General features: G+C 34.4%; 1 long non-coding RNA gene across 3 annotated transcripts in view; it reads right to left on the bottom strand.

Annotated features, from left to right (window-relative positions):
- LOC103238493 (uncharacterized) overlaps positions 1-27,996 on the bottom strand; it is a 634,265-nt gene that overhangs the window by 422,998 nt on the left and 183,271 nt on the right. For all 3 annotated transcript variants that reach the window (XR_012093470.1, XR_012093468.1, XR_012093467.1), the window contains exon 2: positions 4,023-4,270. This is a non-coding gene — a long non-coding RNA (uncharacterized lncRNA). The remainder of the gene's footprint in view (positions 1-4,022; positions 4,271-27,996) is intronic.

The raw sequence follows: 27,996 nt of genomic DNA on the forward strand, positions 1-27,996 counted from the left end.
ATGCAAAACTCAGTTCCCCTCAGAGTTATTCTGAGAACCCTAATTCATTTGAGAAAGGGAGGAGTGGCAAAGAACTTCAGCCTACACTCCAACTTACAAAGCAGATAATAACACTGACTGTTTTCTTGTGATGACGAATCAGAGGAAAAGGCAGTCAGAAACACCATTTTAGCATAGATGGTCAGAATATGCCAACCCTCACATGTCCCGGCAATGCCATTTTCCACTTTATAGCGACAGTTTTCCTGAGGTGTAGTTAGAGGTGCAATGAGTGAAACACAATGTGTGGAATTGCAAGGAAGGGAATCGGAATGTTGATATCGAACCAAATGATGAGATGAAGAAGCCCCACAAGGAGGAAACATATGGCCATGCATATGCATGGTGATTTGGATCAGGAGCACATGTGGCTAGATGACACCATGGTAATGTTAGGGGATAGCAGTCAGAATCAGCCTTAAAAGCTGCTTACTCTCTACTGAGTGCCTCCCCATGGTGGGAAGATAGTTCTCAATTATATTAAAATGGATTTCTTCACTCTCTTGCAGGCTAGGGAATATCTCTATCTGAATATGAGTACAAATTAAAAGTACCTTGCTTTGCACTTGTTTTTGTCATTGAAGAAATTGAGTTTTTCAATTATATTTTAAAATACACACATATATTGGATATTGATTGATCTTTTCCATCTGCATTCTTTCTGGTTGAGCAATTCTTCACGCATGTCCTTAAAAATCTGTTTAGATGACGATGATGATGATGATGATGATAATGCAATAACATGTCTGTTTCATCTGTCTAGTATGACATCATCTTATTGAAAATCTGCAGGAGCATACTAGTATTGTTTGAACCCTAATCATGAGGAGATGGCATATGTCTCAGCATAGTGTAGCACTGTTTGTGCTATAGGCGAGAAGGAAGGCCTCTGTTAAAAAATGTTATCTTGATGCTGTTTATCCAATTTGTTTTGTTTCATGTGGAACAGGAAACTACAGTGAGGTTTAACTAAACATTCTTTAGAAAGGATAAAATTTGGTGACAATAATTATAGTAGAGGTCATTTGCCAAGAACTTGAAGATGTTGTTGTATACCTGATATTAGAGACATTTCCTTCTAGAAAATGTATCACAGTAGATATAGTTTAAAACATCAGTCTCTATTTACAGTATTCCTCCTTAACACAGTGCATATAAAAATCAACTCTTATTCAGGCAATTTGTTGTTCAGAAAAGTTGCCAAGTTAGATGAAAAACCAAATGAAATTTTAAGATTGAGAAATTGTATTATTATTATTCTCTTTAAAAATTCAAAATATTCCTTGCTTATTTCTCATTTGCAGAATAGTTCCTTTGTGTGCTGTGTTATGATTGTGATCTCTCTGGGCTAATACAGGTATTGTTGCTCTCTCCATATCTACCTAATCCCTATTACACTATTGTTCCTAAAATGAGGAATGTGCACCTTCCAACGCGATTTAAACAATTTGGCATCCAACAAAAGCTTGTAAGAATAGAAGGTGCCAAATTAATTTTCATTTAACAAATATTGGAGCAGCATAATTTTTCAAAGTGCTTTTTGAGGTGCCAGAAATACACAAAATAGAAACATTTCTTCTCTCATTGAACTTACAATCTAGTGAGGTTATGCAGGCAGTAAAAATATGGACCAAGAAGTGGACAAGGTTATTTCAGATTAGATTTTGAAGAAAATAAAATGAGATGATCCATAGTGACTATATGTAGGGGCTTCTTTAGGCTGTGACAAAAATCCTCTTAAGAAAGTCACACTTGAGTTGAAACTCAACAAATGATAAAGAAGCCAGACTGTGGAATTTGGGGGGATACATTTCACACAGAGAGAGTAGCAAGCATAAAGAACTCTAAAAGGAAATCATCGTAGAGTGCTTGAAGTTCCAAATAAAGTTCAGTGTAGCTACAACACAGTAAGCAATGCATAAAGAAGTAAGTGGAAGTCAAAGAGCAGAAACCATATAGCAGAGGTCAGGTAACACAGGGTGACGGTAATGCATGTTAACTTCTTCTATGATATATCCTATTTTGACAGGTTTTATATCTATCTGTGCTTTAACTTAACTTCATCCTTTGGTTTCCTGAGGATAAACCCATGCCTGCCTCATTCTAATAAAATTCAGGTATCAGCTAGCTTGCTCCATTCTCTGATATTTAAAAGAGTTTTGCTTAAAATATTCAACAGCAGGCAGTGGGAAAACCAATAGCTGTCCCATTTATTTCAAAGATTTGTTTGCGGGAATGAGGCATACACACTAAATTAGTTTAATTTGCACATTAATTAATTGAATTGGAAACTTTGAATATTTATCAGAGCAAAGAATTAAGAAAGAAAATATTCCCCATTATTCCCATGTGATAAAATTAGAAATGAAGCTTAAAACTAGACTTTAAACTTAATGCTGCAGGGATTGGATATTGGGAAGAGTTTAGACATAAATATTAGCATTAATGACTATGATTACATGTAAGCAGGAAGTATGGTCTTAGGTCTAGATGATGTAACAGAACTAAAATGGATATCACTACAAAATGCCATATATACAAATTCTAGAAGTTTTTCCCATTAGTAAAAAATAGATTATAAAGATTATAAAAACTCTTTTCATTGGCTCAAGAGAAACATTATCATTGCTAGTTTTCTGACTGGAAAAAAAAAGTTTAAGATGGGAAATCAAAGTTTTAAGTCCATATCCAATATAGGTGTGAATCCAAATGTATACATCCCACGACTCAAGAAGAGATTTTGCATTTATTTAAAAATGATCTAAGACTGAGGAAATAATGAGGGCACTGGGCAGAGGACAAAACAGAGCTTTAACCCCAGTCTCCCTACCAAGAGCACATTTGTCTTCCATAGAAAAATTTTTTAAAAATTGAAATAAACAAACAAACCAATCTCCCTACCAAGAGTACACGGATCTTCCATAGAAAATTTTTTTAAAAAATTGAAATAAACAAACAGGAAAAACCTATCTCTACTGCAGCTGAGCTCACAGCAAATGTGAAAGACTACTTAAGAAATGACCCCTCAAAAAGGAGGAAAAGAAAAACCTAGCAGAATTAGCACTAAGGATATGTTTAGAATAGAAAAGAAAATAACTTTGTCATGATTAAAGACCTGAAGAAAGCAGTAAATAATGCAATGAAAATATAATTCAAAAATTCAAACAAGTCGGATTTGAAAAATGTCCAAATAAGACTTCTATAAATGAAAAAAGTAATTATTGAAATAGGATAAAATAAACACAATAGGTACAGTTAACAATTTTTTTTTTATTATTATATTTTAAGTTCTAGGGTACATGTGCACAACATGCAGGTTTGTTACATGTGTATATATGTGCCATGTTGGTGTGCTTCACTCATTAACTCGTCATTTACATTAGGTATATCTCTTAATGCTATCCTTCCCCCTCCCCCCCTCCCCACAATAGGCCCCGGTGTGTGATGTTCCCCTTCCTGTGTCCAAGTGATCTCATTGTTCAATTCCCACCTATGCGTGGGAATGTGCAGTGTTTGGTTTTCTGTTCTTGCGATAGTTTGCTGAGAATGATAGTTTCCAGCTGCATCCATGTCCCTACCAAGGATATGAACTCATCCATTTTTATGGCTGCATAGTATTCCATGGTGTATATGTGCCACATTTCCTTAATCCAGTCTGTCACTGATGGACATTTGGATTGATTCCAAGTCTTTGCTATTGTGAATAGTGCTGCAATAAACATATGTGTGCATGTGTCTTTATAGCAGCATGATTTATAATCCTTTGGGTATATACCCAGTAATGGGATGGCTGGGTCAAATAAAAATGAAGTGAGCCCGAGGAAGTTAAACAGAAAGTAACATAAAAAATATGATAGATGAAAATACAAAAACTTGTGAGATGCTTCCAAAATAATAAATTCCTAGTCATTTACTGCACCAAGGAGATTGTCAATGAAGCAAAGGGAGGGGGGCAAATCTAACTGCTTATCAAAGAGGTTTACCTTGTCTTCCTTATTTTAGGCTGCTTCTTCCCTCCTGGTTTTGAAGGTACCTGGTTCTTCCAGTTCCTATGACTTTCTGGTTTTATCTGGTGAAAGTCAGACTCATCCCGGGCCATTTTCACTTCTGATTTGTAATTTTGCTCCACTGAGGTCTTTAATTTGGTTGTCACTCACCCTTTTGCTTTTTATCTTCCACCTTTTTTTCTCTTCTTCATCCTTTGTGTATTTACAACTTCAAAAGATTGTCACTAAAAAGAAAGAAGAAAGGATATACGACAGAGACTTAACAAAAGTTGGTCACTTATTATAGCAAGGAATGAGAAGACAAAATAGTAAAGATGTCAATTATCTTCAAGTTAAACAATAAATATAATTCCAATCAAGATCTGAAAATGTTTTTCATTAGAAATTGACAATGTGAGCTTTAAAATCTCATTATAAAGTAAAGGGAAAGACAATTTTTTTAAAAAAGGAAGTAGACTTATCCTACAAGGTATAAAGACACTGTTATGTTAAATTATTGAATTCTGTTTTCATCTTTTAGATAAGAAAAAGTAGACCGCTGGAACAAAGTTGTGAGCCTGGATATAGATATATTCCAATACAGCCAGTTTTTGAGCAATGTGAGGATTAGGGAAACTTGTGGAGTTGAAAATTTGCCTATAACTTTTCACACCCCCAAAACTTAACCACTAATAGCTTACTATTGACCAGAAGCATTACTTATAATACAAACAGTTGGTTAACACATATTGTATATGTTATATGTCTTATATACTGTATTATTATAATAAAATGGCCAGAGAAAAGAAAATGTTTTTAAGAACACCATAAGAGAAAATATATTTATTATCAAGTGGAAATAGATTATAAAGGTCTTTATTCTTATTATCTTTACATTGAGTATACTGAGGAGGAGGAAGAAAGGGGGTTAGTCTTGCTGCCTCAGAAGGGGCAGAGGTAGAAGAGAGGCAAGAAACGCAAGCAAATTTGGTATAATTTACAAAAATACATCATAATTTCTGCCTGAATGTTTTGCTCTTTCATTTCTCTAAAAATGCCTCTATACAGTACCAATTCTTCCATCATTTACTTTAGTTTCAGTGCTCATATCTTAAAAAGACCAGGTTTTAAAAGAAATCAAAGCAGTCTTGAGTAATCAGAACTCTTCTGCTAGATTCTCTAATGTGAATTTGCTTTCTGTCACTGCCTCTTCTACATATTCTTCCTCATTATTTGAGGCACTCATCTCCATCAAGTCACCTTCTGTTAATTCCTCTGATGTGGTATCTCTTAGCTCCTGAATTTCTCCAAGATCTCTATCTTAAAACCCTTCACTCTTCACCTTATTTGCCATATCCACAATCTCTCTCATGATTTCCTTGGTTGGCTTTGTTGCAAATCCTATGAAGTCATGCAAAACATCTGGACATAGCTTTCTCCAGCAGAAATTCATTACTTGGGGCTTGACAGTTTTCAGGTATTTTGCTATAATGATAGCAATTTCAATGGAGTAATCTTTCCAGACTTTCATGATGTTCTGTCTATCAGGGTTCTCTTTCATAGCATTGATGATCCTTTCCACAGAGTACCATATGTAATGAGCCTTAGCAGTTATTATGACCCCTTATCTAGAGGCTGAATTAGAGAGATTGTGTTGGAGGGCAAGTAGACTTTTGATGCCTTTGATGTTGAACTCATGGGGTTCTGGGTAGTCAGGGGCATTGTACAATATCAAAAGAGCACTTCTTGACTTCAGGGACAAAGCATGGATAGAACTTATCCAGAAAAAAATGTTGTGTTCAGGCCTTCTTGTTGTACAACCCAAAGTCTGGCAGATGGTGTTTGTCTTTTCCATTCAAGGCTTGAGGGTTAGCAGTTTTGTAGATAAGGGCAGTCCTGATTATCAATCCAATTGCATTTGTACAAAACCATAGTTAGCCTGTCCCTTCCTCCCTTAAATCCTGCTGCTCACTTTTTCTTACAAACAAATGTCCTCTGTGGCTTTTTTTTTTTTTTTTTTCTTCTAGTATAGGATACTTTCTTCTGCACTACAATCCTATTCAGGCACATGTCTGTTTTCTTCAATGATTTTTTTAATAGCACTTAGGAACTCTGCTGCTTCTTGTTCAGCAGAAGCTGTTTCTCCTATTACCTTGACTCCTATTATTAATACCTCTCCTGTTTCTCCTATTACTTTTACTTTTTAAAAAGCCACACCTCTTTCTAAAATTATTAAACCATCCTTTGCTGGCATTAAATTCTTTAGCTTTAGATCCTCATCTTTCATTTGCTTTAAGTTGTTATACCATGACTTTGCTTTTTCTTGAATTATATTAGAGTCTACATATAAGCTTTTCTTACAACAAATCTGCACCCACATTAAAGCTACATTTTCAGTATGAGATAAAAATGTATTTTCTAAAAAGTACAAGTTTTTCATGTCTGCTGGAATTGGTCCTGAATGCTGAATTTATTTATCTTGAAATGTCTTGAAATGGTAGCCACCACAGTTGCAAACTTCAATCTGTGGAATCTATCAAGCAATTCAACCTTTTCTTGTAATGTCATGACTCTGCTATGCTTCTTGGGAGCACTCCCAGCATCATAGTGGCACTATGTATGGGTCTCATGATATTATCTAAGGTTTAAAATATTGCAGTAAACACAATAAAAATATGTAAGAACTGTGACACATCTCTTTTTATTGCAATACACAATTTACTGGAGATACTGCCCACCTGGAGATGATTAGCATCACAAGGATTTTAAACAGATACTCTCAACATTTGAGCTCACCACAATAGCAACAGGAGGTGCCTACAAAATTATTACCATTGTATCTTATGTACCGTAGTTAATTTTATGCAGTAATAATTTTTTTTTTTTTTTTTTTTTTTTTTTTTAGATGGAGTGTCATTCTGTTGCCCAGGTTGGAGTGCAGTGGCACGATCTTAGCTCACTGCAACTTCTGCCTCCGGGTTCAAGTGATTCTCCTACCCCAGCCTCCCGAGTAGCTGGGACTACGGGCACTCGCCACTACGCCCAGCTATTTTTTTGTATTTTTAGTGGAGACCAGCCAGGCTGGTCTCAAACTCCTGACCTTGTGATCCACCTGCCTCAGCCTCCCAAAGGGCTGGGATTACAAGCATGAGCCACCACACCCAGCCTATGCAGTTATAATTTTTTACTGTATCTTTATGTTTGTTTACCTTTCTCTCTACTGCCAATGAAGTCACATACAGTCTGCCTTTGTGTGCATGAGTTTTGATACATTTAATCTTGTTAAAATATATTTGTGTATATTTTATGGTAGTAAATGATAAAATTGACTAGAATATTTATGTATTTTATGCATTCATCCCATACTTTTTTCTAAAAATTTCCAATACTTCTCGGCAACACTGCTTGCCTGCAAGTTTTTCAAATTGCCAAAAATCTCAAAAAATGTTTCCAACATATTTAATGAAAAAAAGCCTGTGTAGTAAGTGGACCTGTGTAGTTCAAACCCATGTTGTTCAAAGGTCAACTGTATAGAAAATTGGGATATAACAGACCTGGAATTTTAATAAGTAGTGGAAGGAAAAGAATTATTTATAAAACTGTTCCAGGACAAATGGCAAATCATACAATAATAAAATAAAACCAGATTCCCTTGTACTGTACTTCAGATTATCTCAAATTTAAATTAAAGACCTGAATATTAAAACCTTTAGAAGAGAATGTTATTATAAATTAGGAGCAGGAAATACTTTCTGGAAAATAATCAAAAAGCACAAACTTTAATGAGAAAGATTCTTAATGACCAGAGTAAAAAAAACTTTGCATTACAGATAATACCATAAACAAAATTAAAAGACAAACAATTTTGTGGGAGAAGGTGCTTTTACAGTATGTAGTCAACAAAAGATTGGTTATTAGATTACGTATTTTTATAAAATGCCTTCAAATTAACATTAGAAAGACACACAATCCAAAAGTAAAATTGTTTGTCTTTCTAATGTTTCTATATACACACATGTATATATAATATACATAATGTTTACCTATGTATAATATATATTTATATATGATATATTATATTTATATATATTTACATGTATATATTATATATTTACATGCATGTGTATGTGTGTGTATATATGTATATATATGCATAACAAATTCAAAGTAGTGGAGGCCTGGATGACCAACAAATGTAAGAAAAAATAATGAACTACAGTTTTAATAGAACATATAATTTTAAACAATGAGCTATTAAATCACATGTCAGTTTGACAAAAAATGTAAAAATCAGATATTCATAATTGTGACGCTGTAGAGAAAGAAAAACTTTCATACACTGATAATATTAGAGTAAATGGCGCAATTACTTTGGCATTATCTGGTAAATTTAAAAATGAATTATTCTACATTCCTGTAATTTCAACCCTAAGAACGTGCTCTAGTTCTATGGTGTTTCAACCTACAACATCTCTATTTTATATTGTGACTCAGTATATGCCAGAACACAACTGAAACAAAATTTTCATGAAAGAGCACTTACTCTGTGTGTGATACTGTTATGCACTGAAGTGTGTCTTTTCAAATTAATCTGTTAAAAACTAATCACTAATACCTCAGAATGTGGTTTTACAGAATGTGGAGGAAGAATGTTTACAAAAATACTCCATTTTAAATGAGATAATTAGGGTGGACCCTAACTGAGTATGACTGGTTCCTTAATAAAAAGGGGAAATTTGGAGACATACACATAGGGAGAATACCATAAGATAAAGGCAGAGATTGAAGTGATGTTTCCATAAGCCAAAGAATCCCAAAAATTGACAGCAAACAACCAGGAGCCAACACTGCTAACACCACGATCTTGAACTTCTAGCCTCCAGTACTGTGAGACAATATATTGTTGTTTTAAACCACTTTGTTACAGCCTCCATGGCAAACTAGTACAGATGAGCAATGACATTAGTAGTGTGTTTTATTTTGTTTTAAAAGTTGAAATTCATGAAATTTACCACCTACAAATAAATTATGACCTATAATTTGAAAAATTTTGCCCCAGAAAATGTCTTGCATATACTACCAAGAATTCATTGAAGCATTATTGATTATAGCAAAAGCCTGTAATTATGAAAATATCAACCAAAAAGAGAATAAATAAAGTGAATTCTGGTGTATTAATATAAGGGTCAATTCAATTGTAACTAAAATGAATGAACTGGAGCTTCATGTATGAATATGGAAAAATGTTAAATTATAAGGTAAGTAATACAAGAAACGTATAATATGATGCATATAATTTAAGACCATATATAGAAGAAACCTCAGAAAATAAATTTTTAATGGGTAGAAATATATGCTGCAAATTTATGAAAATTTGCATGAAACTATCATACCACCTCAAAATAAGAATTATTTTCTCTCTCTTGTAAATATGGTGTCATACAAAAGGAAGAATCTATCTATCTCTATATTTTTTAAAAAAATCACATTTACAGTAAATTGTACTTATAAGGTTCATAGAACTAATAAGTAAAAAATAATAATAATTCACCTCATGTCTGTTTTTTAAATATAAGCTCCTTGCTCTTTACATTCGGCCATTATCCTATCACTTGAAAAACTTCATAAAGTCAGAATTAGGAAAGTTTTGGAGGCAAACATAAAATTAAAAAGGTAACCAAACCCATTTGTTTCCTATCATGTGTGAAAAATATGAAACATTAATTGAATGCTTTTCATTTTGTTTCTTGTGTTACGTAGTTCTTGTTTAAAACAGAGAACAAAGATTCTCATACATCTGTTATTTATTTTATAATTCTCTCCAAAATTCTCTTTAGCAGATTTTATATCGCCATGATCCCATTATGTTTGTGTACATCTGTGTGTTCATGCTGCAAAGTAGCAAACATCAGAGGCCAGACTGCATTGTGAGGTGTACATTCAAAAGGAAGATACAGAAATGCAACAAAACTTTTCATTTTGAGAAAACTGTTTCCTAAAGGTCCCCAATTTCCAAGAGCTTTTCTATGAATGGCATAAATAGGTCCTTTAAGTCTTAAAGACTTCAGGCTGTCCAGAAGGGATAATTTATGTTTTACTTAATAAATTCATGGTACTATGCCGGGCATGGTGGCTCATGCCTGTAATCCCAGCACATTGGGAGACCGAGGTGGGTGGATCACAAGGTCAGGAGTTCAAGACCAGCCTGGCCAACATGGTGAAACCCCATCTCTACTAAAAATACAAAAATTAGCCAGGCATGGTGGTGCATGCCTGTAGTCCCAGCTACTCTGGAGGCTGAGGCAGAAGAATCGCTTGAACCCAGGAGGCGGAGGTTGCAATGAGCTGAGATCATGCCACTGCACTCCAGCCTGGGCGACACAGTGAGACTCCATCTTAAAAAAATAAATAAATAAATTATGGTACCTTGCTACATTATCTATTTAATTAATTGTATTCATTATTCATTGAGAAGTTAAAATTGATTAATAAAAATGTCTACGTTTATGTGCATACTCTTCAACATGTTGGGGAAAGGGAAAACTTGGTGGTTTACTTCATCCCAAATGAAATCTAAATGTCTGCGTAGAAAGGAAGAACAAAGCTGCTCACATGTATAGCCAATGAAATGCTGAACTTAGCCTGCTCTTGTAAAATTTCAAAATACCATTCTACTGTCAATTCCATAACAACTTATTATCGGATATCTTTAAAGCACAGATTTATCTCATGTTGCGTTATACGTTTAATGACCCTAAGATTTACAGATTGTAGAATGCCTTTCAGAATTTTCCATCCATCAATCTGCACTCTTTAGAGTTAGAAAATATTTATTTCTTCATCTGCATGATAAGTACTATGTCATCTTTAATGTCATGCCACCCACAAAAGATGGTGAAATATGCAACAGCATCCAATACTTCTGGCAATGCCTGCATAACACTCTGACTAAAAGAAAATTTGAAAGCTTCTGAAATGTAAATGTTAAGTGTTTAATAATAAAAGAAGTTAGCATTAACCCCGGGGTGAGATGAAGAAGATGTAATTTGTTTTCACCCTCATAAACAATGTGAAAAAAAATATTAAGTTGAACTCAAGTACACAAGTCCACAAGCATTGGGTATGTTGTTGAGCACAATTCTATAAACACATAACAATAAATTATTTGTAATGTAAATAAATGAGTAATTCACACAATGGGGCAGTGCAAAGAGACTTACAATATTTTTTTTAAATAAAGATTTTCTAATTTCCAGGATTGGTTGATTCATCCATTGATGCATTAAATGATTGCTAAGTATCAACTAGTTTTCTAGACCACCCAATAAAAAACAGAGGAATGAAGCAGAAAGGTATTGTTTTCTTGGTACATAGATTAGGAGAAGAAATATAATTCAATAAAATTATGACAAGAATCAAGTAATGTACAGACTGCTTTGAACACATTCCAGAGTCACCTAATCTAGTCTGGCATAAAGAAAGCCTTCTATGTAGAAGTCATATTAAATAGCTTCCTCTAAACAGTAGAGTAACAACCTGGATTAAATGTTTAATATATTTTTTTCAGTTGTATTTCTAAGAATTTGTAACTGCTCATACATTTTGCAAAATAAAATTAATAGGTTAAATTTCATTTACTCTGTAATTTTTAAAACTTTTCTAAAGCTTTTCTGCCTAAGTTACATACATTTACATCATATGTAAAATGAGGAAAGTAACACACATCTAGACACTTTCAGATGAGATCAGGCACTTTCAGGGTGGTGTGGCTATATAAAACATCTAGACACTTTCAAAACATATTTCAAGAAATACTGCCACATAGAAATACTAAAAACATTAACCATCATACTAAGTATTCACTCTGAATGTATAACCAGCTCAAGTGATAATTATTATTTTTAAAAATTTCAGTAAGTATATTGTGCTTAGTCATTATATCTGCATTATTTTGACATATAATTATATTATTGATATATTTTTATGTTCTTTTTTTATACTAAATATTCAAAGGCCAGTGTATATTTCATATAGACAGAACATCTCAATTTGAACATCTCAATTTGAACTAGCCACATTTCAAGTGCTCAAGAACCACACATTGCTATTGGTGTTTTTATTGGAAAGCAGAACTCTGTCATAAGCCAGGCATGATAGTGTATGCTGAAAGCAAACAAACCATGAATCAGAACTTAAACAGTATGAAATATATTGATCGAGAGTTGAAAGTCTCCAGCCTAGACCCACAGTTCCCCTCCACAGTTGCAACCACTATTAACAGTGTGTGTTATTGACCCTAAAAAATGTTTGTGCCTATAGACTCACAAATTTTATATTTATATATTTGGATATATGTGAAAAAATATAAACATAAACATATATACAGACACACACACATTATACACACACATATACCCAAATATGTATCTTAAGTAGATATAACTCATGAGATATATACATTATATTAAATTGTATATATATGCATGTGTTTGTGTGCACATATTTGTGTGTAATTTAAGCAAAAGTGAATGTTGTAAAGCCAATCTGCTCTTTGCTTACTTAACAATGTGTGTTAAAGACCATTTTAAAGGGACATATATGCCTCATTTTCTTTCTCACTAGCATAAAAACACTATGGTGAATATTTTTATACAAACATCTTTGTGCCTAGAGAGGAGTAAAAATGTAGAATACAGTCCTAGAAGTATAATTACTTCATCAAACGGTACATGCATTGATCAATATTGCCAACTTATTCTGTTTTTTTTTAAAGTTATGAGACAATACATGTTGAAATGAATCTTAACACAGATAACAGTATGATTAAATAAGTGATAATTTCTTTTCTTGACCCTCATCTTCAGTCCCCAAGCCCCAATCCCAGTACTTTCCCTTGCAGCGACTCTTGTTTTCAGTTTGCAATTTCTCCTTGTTTTATATCCCCTTCTCCAAGCTTATTTGTTATTTCTCTTGGAACTATGATAACCTTATTAATCAAAATATTAGTTTCCCCAAATCATTGTATACTCTTAAAATAGAAAGCCTTACAATTAAACTTTAGATATATATGATTTAGATCAAACTTGGGAATTCTATAGATAGGGAACAAAATTTGTTAGTGAATTAATGAATTTGTCTTCAGTTTGTCATTTAATGCAGAGGATAGAAAAGTCTTGGCATAGGCTCTGCTTTGATGAAAAATATTAATATCTGAGAGCATCCTGAGCTGAGTTTTTGTTTTAAAAATATCACATTTGTGCATTTCACACATATTTGTGAAATTCAAGTTCGTGCATTCTTTCTTACAGAAATTTCAAATTAACAAAGCATAATTGAGAGCATTTAGTAAACATCACTCAATTAATTAATTTGCTACTACTACTACTAATTTGCTACTACTACTAATATTCTTTGCTTACATTAGCTTATGCTTGATATTTAAAGTCATCAAAATCTAATTATTATAACCTTCCTCCATTATTGTTTCAGGTTGAGTAATTTGATATGCTGAGATTTGTAGGCAGGGGGACTAATGAGAAGTATTCAAGGAACAGAATTCATGTGGATACCATTTTCAGTGCCTTTTAATACTGTGTATACATCTGCATATCTACCTGGCTTTATTTTCCTCCAACTAAAGTACTCCCCTTAACACTTTCTATAGTACAATTCTGTTGAAAATGAATTCTTTCAACTTTGTTGGACAAAGTTTAATTTCATCTTTATATTTGAAAATATTTTTATTTGATACTGAATTTAAGTTTAACAGCTTTTGTCCTTCAGTACTTTAAAGATGTTCCACTGTCTTCTTGATTGCATTGTTTTTTATGAAAAATCTGCTGTCATACTTATTTTTGAACTGCTGTATGCAACGTATCTTTTTTGGTTTGTTTGCCTTGAGGATATTTTTCCTTTATCTCTAATTTTGGGCAATGTGGTATGATTGTTTGTTAGTTTTCTCCCTGTTTCTGTGCCTTGGGTTTATTTAGCTTCTTGGAACTGTGGGTTTATAATTTTCACTGAACTTGGAAAAATTGTTTCTAGGTCTTTCTTTTCCCCCCAAATTCCCTCCCTGCCAACAACACACACACATACACACAGACACAGACACACATACACACATACTCATTCAAGGATTCCATTCCTAATATATTAGTATATTAGGTCACTTGAAGGTGTCTCACAGCTCAGTAATTCTCCCACAAAAAAAGAAATATTTTTCTGTGTTTTATTTTAGTTTCTAGTGCTAGGTCTTCATGTTCACTCATCTTTTCTTCTACACTATCATATTTGCCAATAATCACATCCCAGCTCACAAATTGTAGGTCTCATCTCACAAAATTTGACTTGAATCTTTTTACATTTTCTGTTTTCCTACTTAACATTAACACATGGAATACAACTATAATTATTTTTAAAACTGATTCTAACATCTGGCTCAGATCTAAAATGGCTTCAATTGATTGATTTTCTGCTCCTTCTAAGTAATATTTTCTTATATATCTGGTAATCTTTCATTAAATACCAGGCATTATAAATTTTACTTTCTTTGTGCTGAATATTATTGATTCCTACAAATATCAGTGAGATTTTTTGGTAATACAATTAAGTTACTTGGAAAGATAGTTTGATCCTGTAATATCTTACTTTAACAATGTGTTAGCTTCTGGATTAATGCTCATTCTAGAGATAATTACTCTCTATCACCGAGGCAAGACCTTCTTGAGTAATTTGCCCAATTTCCTGTGAATCATAATTTTTTTCAATCTGAGTGACATATACAGGCACTTTTCCTTATCCTGTGTAATGCTGGACACTGTTACCTCTAACCCTTTTGGGTAGTTATTTCTCCAGTCATTAGTAGTTTTCTCACATACATCTGCAACTCATCAATATTTAGCTAAATACTTGAGAAAGACACTTTTCATATCCCTAGAGCTCTGTTTTAATGCACACTCTCTCATACCCTGTCCTGTATTCTAGCTGCCTTTGTCTGCCCAGACTCTCTGCTTTGTCTCCTAAACTAAGGAGTCTTCTACATCTCACACAGATTTCTCCTCGCTGTACTATGACCTGGATATTCTCAAATTTGTAACTTGAGGAATTTGCTTGGCTCTTCTCACTTGTCTCCCATCCCTCAGGCTTCACTGTATTTTAGTTCCTGATGTCCAGTGTCTTAAAATTATTAATTTATGTATTTGTCTATTTTTTGGTTGCTTAGAAAATTATTATTGGAACTAGGAGATTTCAATGCCTTTTCCCCATCAATTAAAAATATTTTTTTTGCTCAGAAGTCCAAATGGGGTTGAATATACGAGCTCTTATTTTCATGCCCATTCTATATGGAAGAAATAAAGCAAAACAATTAAAATTGTGCACTGGAATTGTATCTTGGCACCAGAAATTTGAGGAAGTTAGTAAATAATTCTGTGCCTCATTTGTCATGTATAAAATAAAGAAAACAATAATGCCTATTAGACAAATTTTATTAAGCATCACATAAGTTAGTATATGTTAAACAATATAACCCTAAAACATAGTATTTAGAACACAACCTGGCAAGTGGTAAGTTTGCTATAAAATTTAGTTATATTATACAACCATTGAGAAAATAAGGATATAATTAAGACAATCCATTTGTACTGACAAACCCACAGTTTGACTAAATATTCAAATTTCCTATAGACTATGCAATGAAGAAAATTGTCCTTTTCATATCTTCATTTTGCTGATTAATTCCAGGCTCAATTTTGTATACTAGCATGAAACTATTTCTCTACTTAAAAATCCTGTGAAATTCCAGCCAAAGTGAGAAAGAGCCCAAGCTGTACCCATGATTGTCCAGTCTAAATTCTTTTTGGTAAAGTAACTCTGAATCATCAGGGTGACTTGAAGCAAAATAGAATTTCCTGATTTTGTGACTGTCTCCCCATCCCTTCTTTCAGTAACTCTTATATAATTTGTACTTCAGAGTAAGAAAAAATAAATTTAAAAAGCCATCAATACTAAGATGCTGCTGAGGTATGCTAGCAAGAGAGAACCAAGATTTATTGAACGTCTACTATGTCCTAGACTTAGTTCTTTTAAAAGTACGTGTTTTTTCTCCACCTCTCCACAATACTGTCTCATTAACCCCATTTTGCAGATATTTCTTTCTTTTTTTTTTTTTTTTTAACTGAATATGACTGACTCAAGTTTTGTGATGACTTGTAATTGCAAAAACTGCAATTACTTTTGTACCAACCAAATATTTGGCCACATTGTTTGTAGTCACCTAATTACAACATTAGAACTCAAATAATTTGAATAAAAAGAGCGAAGATGTATTGAGCATCATGTCATTAATCCTCACGACAACTCTATACTGTACCATTATTTGCATGTCACATTAAAAAAAAAAAAAAAAAAAAAAGAACTGAAGCTAAGAAAAATTGCCCAGGCTTCTCAATAAAGAACAAAGTTCTACCCTAAAGCCGTATACTTACAACTACTGCACAACTTGTCACCTTATATGTTTAACTTTGAAATAATGCAACATTGTACACTAAGCCCATATTTAGGGTACCATTAAGGTAGATACCAATAAAATGAGAAAAATCCATTCTAGAAGTAAGCTCAGTTAACATTTGTGTTTTTAGGTTTAGTATTATGTTTAATTTGGATTCTATGTGACTAACACATTTTTATCATTTAGAACTTCTACTGAATCAGGGTATCTTAATAAGGTCTTGATAGAGGAGTACAGTAGACTCACTTTCAAGGACAATGTTTACAAATGGATTGAATTCTGGGCACCAGTAAGTAGCAGCAGTAAGAAAGCTATATGTGGTCATAGCCCTCCTTCATTTCACCACATACGCATACCAATGTAGGTACCAGAGTAACCTGTTTCTTTAAATTGTTTTGTGTTAGCTGTGCTTTCCATCCCTCTTTCTAAAATGAACTTAAATATACTGAAATTTCATTTCTGAATCACTAACAGTCAACTGATATTTTCACCTTCCCCTAAGAAGGAGGGCAGTTTGCCAATTTCATTTTCAATATGTTGCTAGTTCTGAGAATCTTCTTTCTCTCCCTTTCTCTATGCCAAGAGAGAAAAGGAGGTGAGAAAAGAAGGGATCACCAGACAAATCAACATGGGTATTTCTTTTTCTTTTCCTGAAACATCTCCCATAACTTTCTGACCTTAAAGCTTATATCAAGAAGCATGATGTCCGACTAAGAAAGGAGAGCTGTATGCAGCAAAGCTTAAATCCATCTAAAAAGTAATAATCTGGTATAATCCCACTACAATAATTATTTGTTGCTTGTCTGGCTTGACAAAGAAATTTTAACACGTGTCTACCCACCAGTCATATGAGGAATGAATACCAGAGATTTTCAGGGTAGGGGATGTGACAAGTGGAGGATAATGATGTATGCAAGAGTTTGAACACTCCTCTGTTGCTTCTTTTACTATTTTAAAAGTGTGCATTGCAGTGGTCATTAATTTTCTGGTCAGTCTGAGAAATTAGCCTAAGGACAGACTACTTTTGTAAAGAGTAAGGTGGGCAGAGGAATAATAGAGAAGTTGGCAAAGCATAATTCTGAAAATATGAGCAGTGGGCCTGCAATGAGACAGAACTGGGGAGTGTGGGGGAGCAGGTGGGCAGGCATCTTGGCTGGGGATGGGACAGAACATGAATCATGCCTAAGGCTTGATAAAATTGACTACAAATAAATAATTGTCTCTTAAGCATAAGAAAAAAAAATCAAACGGCATAGGAATTTTCTTTCTCAATATCAGTAAAACAAATAGCTGCCCCCCCCCATTTAAATCTCAATCACAGTAATAATGACTTGGATTTTCTTAAGACCCTTGCCATGAATGCACACCATGTTTATATAAAGATGTAGAAATTTAGTCTCATGATATTCTAGTGGATGCTATAGGAATATTTTAATTTTGCAGTTGAAAAAAAAATGGGAACAGCTGAAGCTGGAATCACTGTGATTATGTAGAAGGGAAAATGTAATACCTTGTCCTCACTACTTGCAAGTTTCATGGCTGATACTCCAGTAACATAGGACAGATTAACAAGAGAAAAGCATAACTTATTTCATAAAAGTTTTATCTGACTTGGCAGCCTTCAGAAATGAAGGCCCAAAGACCCAAGGAAAACCGTATATTTTTATGCTAAATCTGATGAAATAAGTGGATAGTTGTGGAGAAACATGATTGGACAAAAAGGGGTATGATCTAATGGTTACGACTGCGGAGTGGAGGGCGCCTTCAGCAAGGCCTGTTTGTTCACATTCTTTCCTGTGTCTCTGTATGACATTCCTTCTTCCTAAGCAAAATAAGTCAGAGAAAGCCTTTATAGCCATGTTTCAGGGAGGAAATACGGGAGAAAGTCAGTGACCCTCGCGTTTCTGTGGTTTTCTCAGTGGTCAAGCTGCCATGTTGTGCATGTTGTGGGGTATCACGTTTCGAGCTTGAACAATTACAATAATGCTCTTCACTATTCTGGCAACAATGGCTTGAACAGCCTGTGCAAAGCCTGGTGCAAAATTCTTTATAATCATGAGATCATTTAGTATTTCAGATAACCCTATTGGGTGGGTATTATTCATTTCTTTGTAGAAAATATGTTCTAAGAGATCCCAAACCTCACCTAGTGTTAAGCAACTTCTAAGGGGTGAGGGCCACATTTGAATCTAGATTCCTGATATTCTAAATCTTATTGGCAACCACAAGAAAGAGGTGCTCCCATTGAATGCCTTTTGGTATATATTTTAGGTCACAGTGTGCAGTGACCCACAGAATAGTGACGTTGAATCTGGGGATCTGTAGCCAAGAAATAGAGCACCCTGTATTTTCCCCAAAGCAGCTGCAACATGTGGTGATGACCACACTGCGGAGAACAGGCTGTCATTCCCTTCATCATCACGATGTGTCAGGAAAGATGAGTGGGGGCCGGCATAAGGGGTGGAAGAAATGGAAGGTGGTGAGTCATGCTCTCATCTCAACATCTAAAAATAATCGCACCATATTAAAAGAACATTTTTTCTATAAAAATGAATTTTTTTTACCTATATGTCTGTAATTTTCCATTTCCAAACAGTATTCCATTGGTATGGGGTTGTATTCCTCGAAAATGTTAACGATCATCCTAAGAAGCCAGGGAGCCAATTTAAATCATGGCACCTACATAGGCCATTGATAATACAGGCTGAGCAATCAGTCGGTTGCCAGGGATGTCCTTTGAAATAACTTTAAGAGAAATGAGCATAGTTCAGAGGGCTTTTAGAAACAGTATCTTTTGCCCACAATCCCACCCACCAGAGGTCTTTAGGAGGCAAAATAATTTTTGTCTAGCTCCATCAAAATCAAAATCCACCTCTAGGTCCTCGCATTTATAGGAAGGAGAAGCAGACAGATTTCCCCATTCCTTGTTATCACAGCAATAAATCTGCCATTACTGAAGAAGATCAAACCTTGGGTGGTTTTTGAAGGGGCACCAAAGGGACAAAGGAATATGCCTGGGAGTATAAAAATACATCTAAGATCTGCATAGTGAATCACTGGTTATTTTTAAAACTCAAACTGAATTGATCTGAAACTTAGTTAGACATGCACTACAGACATGGAAGTGATCTTGAATTTTTTGCTGACATCTGTGGAATTGGACACAAAGAAAGAAAGGAAGGAAAACTATGTGATATACCCAGTTTTCTCCTATAAGCCATGATTAGAAAAATAGCGCTGATATTCTAACCAATTAAGGCCTCAGAAAGTATAGCTTTTAGTCTTTGCTTTACCCCGACACATCACCAATCGGTAACTTTGTCATAAGAATTGCCTGGGGAATATTCAATCAATAGAAATGAAAGTATTTCAACATGAGGAAAATGTCAGAACCTTGGGGAATAGGTAGTAGGATGCAGATGTTTGTTAATTAAGTTTACAAAGGCAGTAAATGTAATGAAGCCAGTAGCTCACATAGGGCATTACTAAAGAAACAGCTGTTCTCTTCACTCCACTAACTCTGTATATACATGTCCCACCCCCTCAATAGCTGTCAAGTTCTGGGAATACTTGTTTTGCCTATAAACTTTAATTATTCTATAGAAGAACACAACAAAATGATTATCAATAATTCACACTAGGGAAAGCAATGGATAATACACAGGAATGTAGTTACAGGGCCTCCTCAACCTACAATTGTAGAAAAAGATATGACTCATTGTCTATCTAATCTTTACCCAAAATAATGATTGCTTCCATTATGGATCATTGCATTCATTTGGAAACTTGATTTTTATAGACTTTTATTCTGAGTGATGAGATTCCCATTTTGCTTTGAGAAAGCACATGGAAAAAGAGTTGCTTAAGTAAAGAGTGTTACAACCCAACTGCCAAAATGGAATGCTTCCCAGGACGCGCTTTCTTTTCAGAAAAGGAAATTGAAAAACAAAGAAATAACTTACTCAAAGTCACATCACCAATGACTGGCAGGGCAGGGATTCACGCCCGTGAAGTCTAGTTGTCAGCACTATAGTATATTGCCTTTATCTATCAGCACATATGCAGATCAAGGAAGTCTCAGCACTGCCATTCCGTATCTTACTTAGGAATCAGGAATGTTGTGTCCATTTCAAGATGTTATTTGTTGTTTGGAACACTGACTAATTTGAACATGCCCCTAAAAGGTAACTAGGGTGGTAACAGACTGAAAGGCATTTCTTATTGCTAATTTCAGCCATGGTAACATGAGGAGCTATTTTAAGATCAATCCAACCTGAAAGATGGGAGAATAGTTTTTTAAAGTGTGGCATAATAATATCTTGTATCATCATCACAGTCGTCATCATCATTAATCTACTTATTTTAATATTTTATAGGTGAGTCATAATTATATATATTTATCTTAATTTTAATATTTTAGGTGAGATTTATACTTATATAACAGATATTGATTAGTTGCAGTTCTTAGGGAACAAACTGAAGTCATTACTTTCTGTATGCAAATTTTATGACTCAGTTCCATTTTGGTCTAAAACCAGATTTTCTTCCTTCTCCTTCTAGATATTCCCCTTTCATTCTGAAGCTCAGACCTGGTGACAATTTTTTTTGTTTTGTTTTGTTTTTACAGTAAAAAGTGAGAATATTACCTACAAAAATTCCACATCTAGCTTGTTATTATTATTGTGATCTGGTGAAACTGTGAAATAATGACATGGTGATTCTATGTAAACAGATCACTAGCGCCATATGTAGGTATTTTTTTACTTCCTTAGAAGAACACAACACTTCCTTTTGTCCGTCTTTGTCTAAGATGGCAGTAGTTCCTCGCTGATCCTCATCTCTGGTTTATCTATCTTATATTTGACTCTCTTTCCCTTTATCTAACTAACTCCTTGAGTTAATTTTCTTCTGCTGTAAATACTTCAAGTGACTTCTGTTTTTCTGTTTCGACAGACTTTGATAAATACAATGAATTCACGTAAAGTTTTATGTTCTGTTTGTGTCCTAGGAAAACATAGGATAATTAATAGAGGGACCCTTCTCCAGCAGGTTTTCAGCCCCAAGATGTTTTGCTCTGGCAACTCTACCCCTATCTAAGTCTTTGGGTCTTCTCTATTCAGTGGTACATGGAAAGACACAGTAAGAATGAGGGGACTGGGTAAAGTAATGGGTCAAATCTGCAACTGGATGGACATCACATCTACTTATATTCAATTGGCAAGAACTTAATCTACCCGCATGGTTGACTACACACACCTAACTGCAAAAGAGGCTGGAAAATATAATCTAGCTTTAAGCTAGCTTTAAGCCTAGAAAGAATAGAAGAAAACAGATACCATTAAACATTATCAGTTTCTTTCTTGGTGTTCCAGTCTAACTTTTGTATCTTATTGGTTGACAGATGATGATAAACATCATAAAGAAAAATGAAGCTGCTGTTACTCTAGACAGGTCACTCAGGGAATACCATCAAAGACTTCATAGAGTAAGAGAGCAAGCTGTGGGAAATAGGGGAAGACTACTCCATGTAGACCATGTTAATGCAAAAGCCCTGAGGCACAAATAACCTTGGCATGTTTGAAAATTAGTAAGGAGCTAGTATGGATAGTCTTTACTTAATATTTAATTGTTTTAAAAAGATCTTAGTGAACTTTTTAATCTTCAGGACTATTTTTAGAATAAATAACTATTTAAATTATGAAAAACATCTATATTCCATAGTAGAAATTATATACTAATGCACATTCAACAGAAATCTTCTTTCCATTCCTTTCCAATCAGATCTTTTTCCTCCTTTCCTATCAGTAACCCTTTTCATTAGTTTTCTCTTTTATATAACCACTGTTTTTTTTCTTAAAATCATAAGCAAATATATACCAAGTAACAAACCATTCTGGCAACCATTTCTTATTAGTATTTGGAGATCGTCCTGTTACTTTTGGCCACTGATTAGTAATCCATTGTGTGGATATAGCATATTCCATTCAACAAAGACCCTATAGGTGTTGTTACTTTGTCTTTTGCAAAGTACAGTAGCCTTCCCTAAGTCACTTACTTTTATCATTCTGTTTTACTTTCCTCAAAGCATATATCACTTCAAAAATTATCTTAATCATTTACATGTTTATTTCCTGTCTTTCTACTCTGGCATTATCAGTGCCAGTAAGTCAGATACCTTGTTTTGCTTATTTCTTTCTTTTTCTTTTTTTTTTTTTTGAGACGGAGTCTCGCCCTGTCTCCCAGGCTGGAGTGCAGTGGCTGGATCTCGGCTCACTGCAAGCTCCGCCTCCCGGGTTCACGCCATTCTCCTGCCTCAGCCTCCCGAGTAGCTGGGACTACAGGCGCCCGCCACCTCGCCCGGCTAGTTTTTTGTATTTTTTAGTAGAGACGGGGTTTCACCGTGTTAGCCAGGATGGTCTCGATCTCCTGACCTCGTGATCCACCCGTCTCGGCCTCCCAAAGTGCTGGGATTACAGGCTTGAGCCACCGCGCCCGGCCTGTTTTGCTTATTTCTATACCTGCATTACTTGGAATAGTGTGTGACACTTAGTAGAAGCTCATTTGTTGAATGCATGCTTTTATTTTACTCCTTTAAAACATCCTGATGGTGGTTAACGTTTTTTCAAAAGGAAGCAGGAAGCAGGCTGTATTAGTTAGGCTTCTCCAGAGAAACAAAACCAATAGAATAGAAAACTAGATAGATAAATAGACTTATTATAAGGTATGATTCACATGGTTATGGAGGCTGATAAATCCCATGATGTTCCATCTGCAAGCTAAAGACAGAAAATCTGAGGGTGTAGTTCAATGGCCTAGCAGCCAGGGGGCTGATGGTATACACTGTAATCCAAGTCTGAAGTCCTGAAAACCAGGATCCTGAAGGGCAGAAAATATTGATGTTTTAGCTTAAGTAGTCAGGTAGAGGGAGTATGAATCCAAACTTGCTCCTCCTTTTTGTTCTGTTCAGGCCTTCCACAGATTGAATGATGTCTATCCACATTAGGGAGGGCAATCAACTTTACTAAGTCACCCAATTTAGATGTTAACTTCTTCTAGAAACACCCTCATAGAAACACCCACAAATAATGTTTAATCAGATATCTGGACATCCCATGACTCACTCAAATTTATACTCAAAGTTAACCATCACATAGTTCCTAGTTGTATTAAAAAAAAAAAAAAAAAAAAGGCTGCAAAGGTACTGGTTTTCCATTTCAGGGGTGAAAGAGATATCCTCTGCCAGATATAGTTTAGCAACAGGCTGGGCAGACAAACTGTGAGGTCGGGGGAGGAAACCATGTAGGAAATAATTGAAGCAGAATATTGTAATTGTTAACAACTTGGCTTTGGATTATAATTATATCACTTACTAGCTATGTGACCTTGAACAAGTTACTTAACTTCTCTGATCTGTAGATTTCTTATTTGTGGAAATGGAATAATACGTTCTTTATGGAATTGTATGCATTAAACAGGATAATTCATATAAAGGGCTTAGTGCAGTGCTTGGCTCAGAGTAAGGTATCAATGAATATTAGCCATCATCATCATTATTATTGGAGAAAAACAAAGTTTGAGCCCTTCTGGAATCTGGATAAACAAACTGAGAACATTATACTTTGCTGTTCTTGTGGATACAAGGCCAGAATATTACTAGAGATAGAGCTGACGTTCAGAAAGAAAATATAAGCCATAGAGCTAATAAGTGTCACAGGTAGAGAAACTGGGTTTCAAAGTGAAGGTTTCTGCCTTGGCCTCCCAAAGTGCTGAGATTACACGCTTGAGCCACCATGCAAGGCCTCTGTTATATTTATTCTATGAGTTACCTGATCATAGGTTTTGACGCTATCTATGAATTGCTTTGCCTTTTCTTTTTAAAATTATATTTGAAATTTGTATAATCTAGATAATAATCCAATGTTTTATTCTATTTTTACAAATATTTTCCAAGTGTACCACTTGTCTTTGATCTGTTTTTATAATATTGAGGATTTCAGATTTGTGGGGTCAAAATTATTTATCTTATTTTATGCAATTCTCACATTCCTTAGGAAGGGCTTTATGTCAAGGTCATAGCTTTTTTTTGTTTTATTTCTTTAATTACTTTTATTTTCAAATAGAGGAAACCATTTTAATAGATTTTCATTTTTTTGAAAAATGAGATTTATCCTTTTCTTTGCAAATAAATCTTTATTATTATTATTATTATACTTTAAGTTCTTGGGTACATGTGCAGAACGTGCAGGTTTGGTACATAGGTATACACATGCCATGGTGGTTTGCTGCACCCATCAACCCATCATCTACATTAGGTATTTCTCCTAATGCTATCCCTCCACTATCTCCCAACCCCCTGACAGGACCGGGTGTGTGATGTTCCTCTCCTTGTGTCCATGTGTTCTCATTGTTCAGTTCCCACTTATGAGTGAGAACATGTGGTGTTTAGTTTTCTGTTCCTGTGTTAGTTTGCTAAGAATGATGATTTCCAGCTTCATCCATGTCCCTGGAAAGGAAATGGACTCATTCTTTTTTATGGCTGCATAGTATTCCATGGTATATATGTGGTGCATTTTCTTTATGCTGTCTATCATTGATGGGCATTTGGGTTGGTACCAAGTCTTTGCTATTGTGAACAGTACCACAATGCACATACATGTGCATGTGTCTTTATAGCAGAAGGATTTATAATCCTTTGGGTATATACTCAGTAATGGGATTGCTGGGTCAAACAGTGTTTCTGAAATAGGAATGCTTTTAGGCCGGGCGCGGTGGCTCAAGCCTGTAATCCCAGCACTTTGGGAGGCCGAGACGGGCGGATCACGAGGTCAGCAGATCGAGACCATCCTGGCTAACACGGTGAAACCCCGTCTCTACTAAAAAAAAAAATACAAAAAACTAGCCGGGCGAGGTGGCGGGCGCCTGTAGTCCCAGCTACTCGGGAGGCTGAGGCAGGAGAATGGCGTCAACCCGGGAGGCGGAGCTTGCAGTGAGCTGAGAGATCCGGCCACTGCACTCCAGACCGGGCGACAGAGCAAGACTCCGTCTCAAAAAAAAAAAAAAAAAAAAAAAAAAAAGGAATGCTTTTACACTGTTGGTGGGAGTATAAATTAGTTCAACCACTGTGAAAGACAGTGTGGCAATTCCTCAAGGATCTAGAACTAGAAAGGTCATAGCTTTATTACTCTGTATCTTATTCTTGAAACTCTATAATGTGGATACATCAGAAGTTGCATTACTTTTATGAATTGGTAGATTTAGATTATTCTCAATTTTTCCTCATTAGCTAAAATCCATGTATATGATTAATTGTGAGTATGCATGTATAATCTTATAGATGAGGTACCTAAACAGTTCATGGTTGTGCCAAAAACAATACTTGTGCACAGGTAATATTACATTGACCTCCTCAAAGCCTGCACATATTTATACTTTTATGTATTTCCCTGAATATATGCCAACATATGATACTGGTAATGTTTTTATTTAAATCTAATATGCATTTTAATTTGCATTTTTCTAGGTAATACCAAATGTGAAGTCATTTCTGTATACTTCTTTGTCAACTATGTTTATTTATTTTTTGAGACACAATCTCACTCAAATTCCTGGTCCATAGTGATAATTCTGCCTCGGCCCTGTATTCTTACTAATGTGATAGCAGAAACAGCAATTATGATAGACCATTTTCTTTTATTAGAGAAATAAATGATTTTTAAATATCTCTATGTACATAGTCTCTGATTAAAAAACTTTGGACCCACTGCTCAGAGTCTTACTCACATAGTACATATCTTTATTTTATTCAACATTAAGTTTATGAAATTTATCCATTCCATTAGTGTGAGAGTAGTTTTTTCAGTATTGTTGATGTGTAGATTATATTATTTGAATATACTAAAATTAATTTCATCTATATTCTTGTCACTGCTCATTTAGAGTCTCTGGTTTTTGATGGTTATGAACAATACTGCAACGAAAATCTTAAAATGAAATGAATTTCTTCCAGAATTTTAAAAACAGCTTCATTGTATCCTATTGATCAGTATCATTCTTCATGTGTTAAAACTAGGCTTTTCTCCTTTATTTCAGGTTCTTTGCCAAAATGTGTTTTGCCATTTTTGTGCATTAGATCTTCTAGATTAATTTTCAATTATTAATGGTAATTTAATTAAAAATTATCTGGAGATTTGGAGGGGAATTTTATGGAAAATGTGGAAGATGAAAAAAGATGAAAAACTGGCATCTTTATGATATAGAATATTTCCAGGCTGAAGCATAGCACACCATTCCTTTATTTTTGAAAACGTGTTTTCAGCATTTTCTCTCCTGTATAATATGTGGTTTCTCTTATCTTCAAGTTAACCTTAAATATATTCATAAATTTGTACACCTTTTCCTGTTCTAGAATCTGTTTCTGGATTCCACATTAACTCTATTAATAGTTATTTCCTTAGCCCCTCCTCTAATCTGTGACAGCTCCTTGGTCTTTCCTTGCCTTTCATGATGACAACTTAGAGAGTACTGCTCAGTAATTTTGTGGAAAGTCTCTCAATCTAGGGACTTGTTTGACAATTTCTCATTATTAATGTGAAGTTATTCACATTTGGAAAGATAATACAAAAGTGATGGGTTATCAGTATATGATATCAGGAACCACATAATTAATATATCATTTTACTGGTGATAGTAAATTTGATCACTTCATTAAGGTATTGTCTGCCAGATATCGCAAATGTAAATTTAATCCTTTTGTCTTTGGAATTAATAAATATCCTAAGGGAGGTCCTTTGATTCTATACAAACATCCTGTTTCTACTCATACTTATGCTCAATGATTTTAACAACCATTGGTAGATCTTGCCTGACAGTTATTACTGCTAAATTCTAATGAGGCTTTCTACTTCTCTCATTAATTCCACATTTTTTGTTAGGCTTCTTATGTAAGAGAAAGTTGTTCCTTATACCCAATTATTTAGTCAATTATTTATTTCTATCAGCAAGTAAATGTAAATATTTATTTCAGAACATGTGTTCTAAGGCAATACTATTGTTATTAATTTTCTTTCTCTGATTGTTTGAGCATTGGTCATTGGGACATTGACAGAGTGTTCTGATTTGCTCCACAATAAAAACAATACAACAAAGAACTATAATAGCTTTAAGGAAAAGTATTAACACACCAAAAATTGTATGTCATTTTATAATTATGAATCTTTGAATATACAAGAAAAAAGTAGTTCATATAAAATTTTCAAAATATATATTACCTAAGCACTTTATCTAAATATATTACTCAGGTTTTCTGAAAGAAGTTGAAATAAAAACACAAGCATGAGTTTATCAGGACTGTTGGTTAGGAAGGTACATTAGTACTGAATAAATACAGAAATAATTTTATTAATAATTTTAAAAATAATAGTAATTTGTATATGAAAGATAAAATAATCTACTACATAATTTCAA

Source organism: Chlorocebus sabaeus, chromosome 1, assembly GCF_047675955.1.
Source record: "Chlorocebus sabaeus isolate Y175 chromosome 1, mChlSab1.0.hap1, whole genome shotgun sequence".
NCBI lineage: Eukaryota > Metazoa > Chordata > Mammalia > Primates > Cercopithecidae > Chlorocebus > Chlorocebus sabaeus.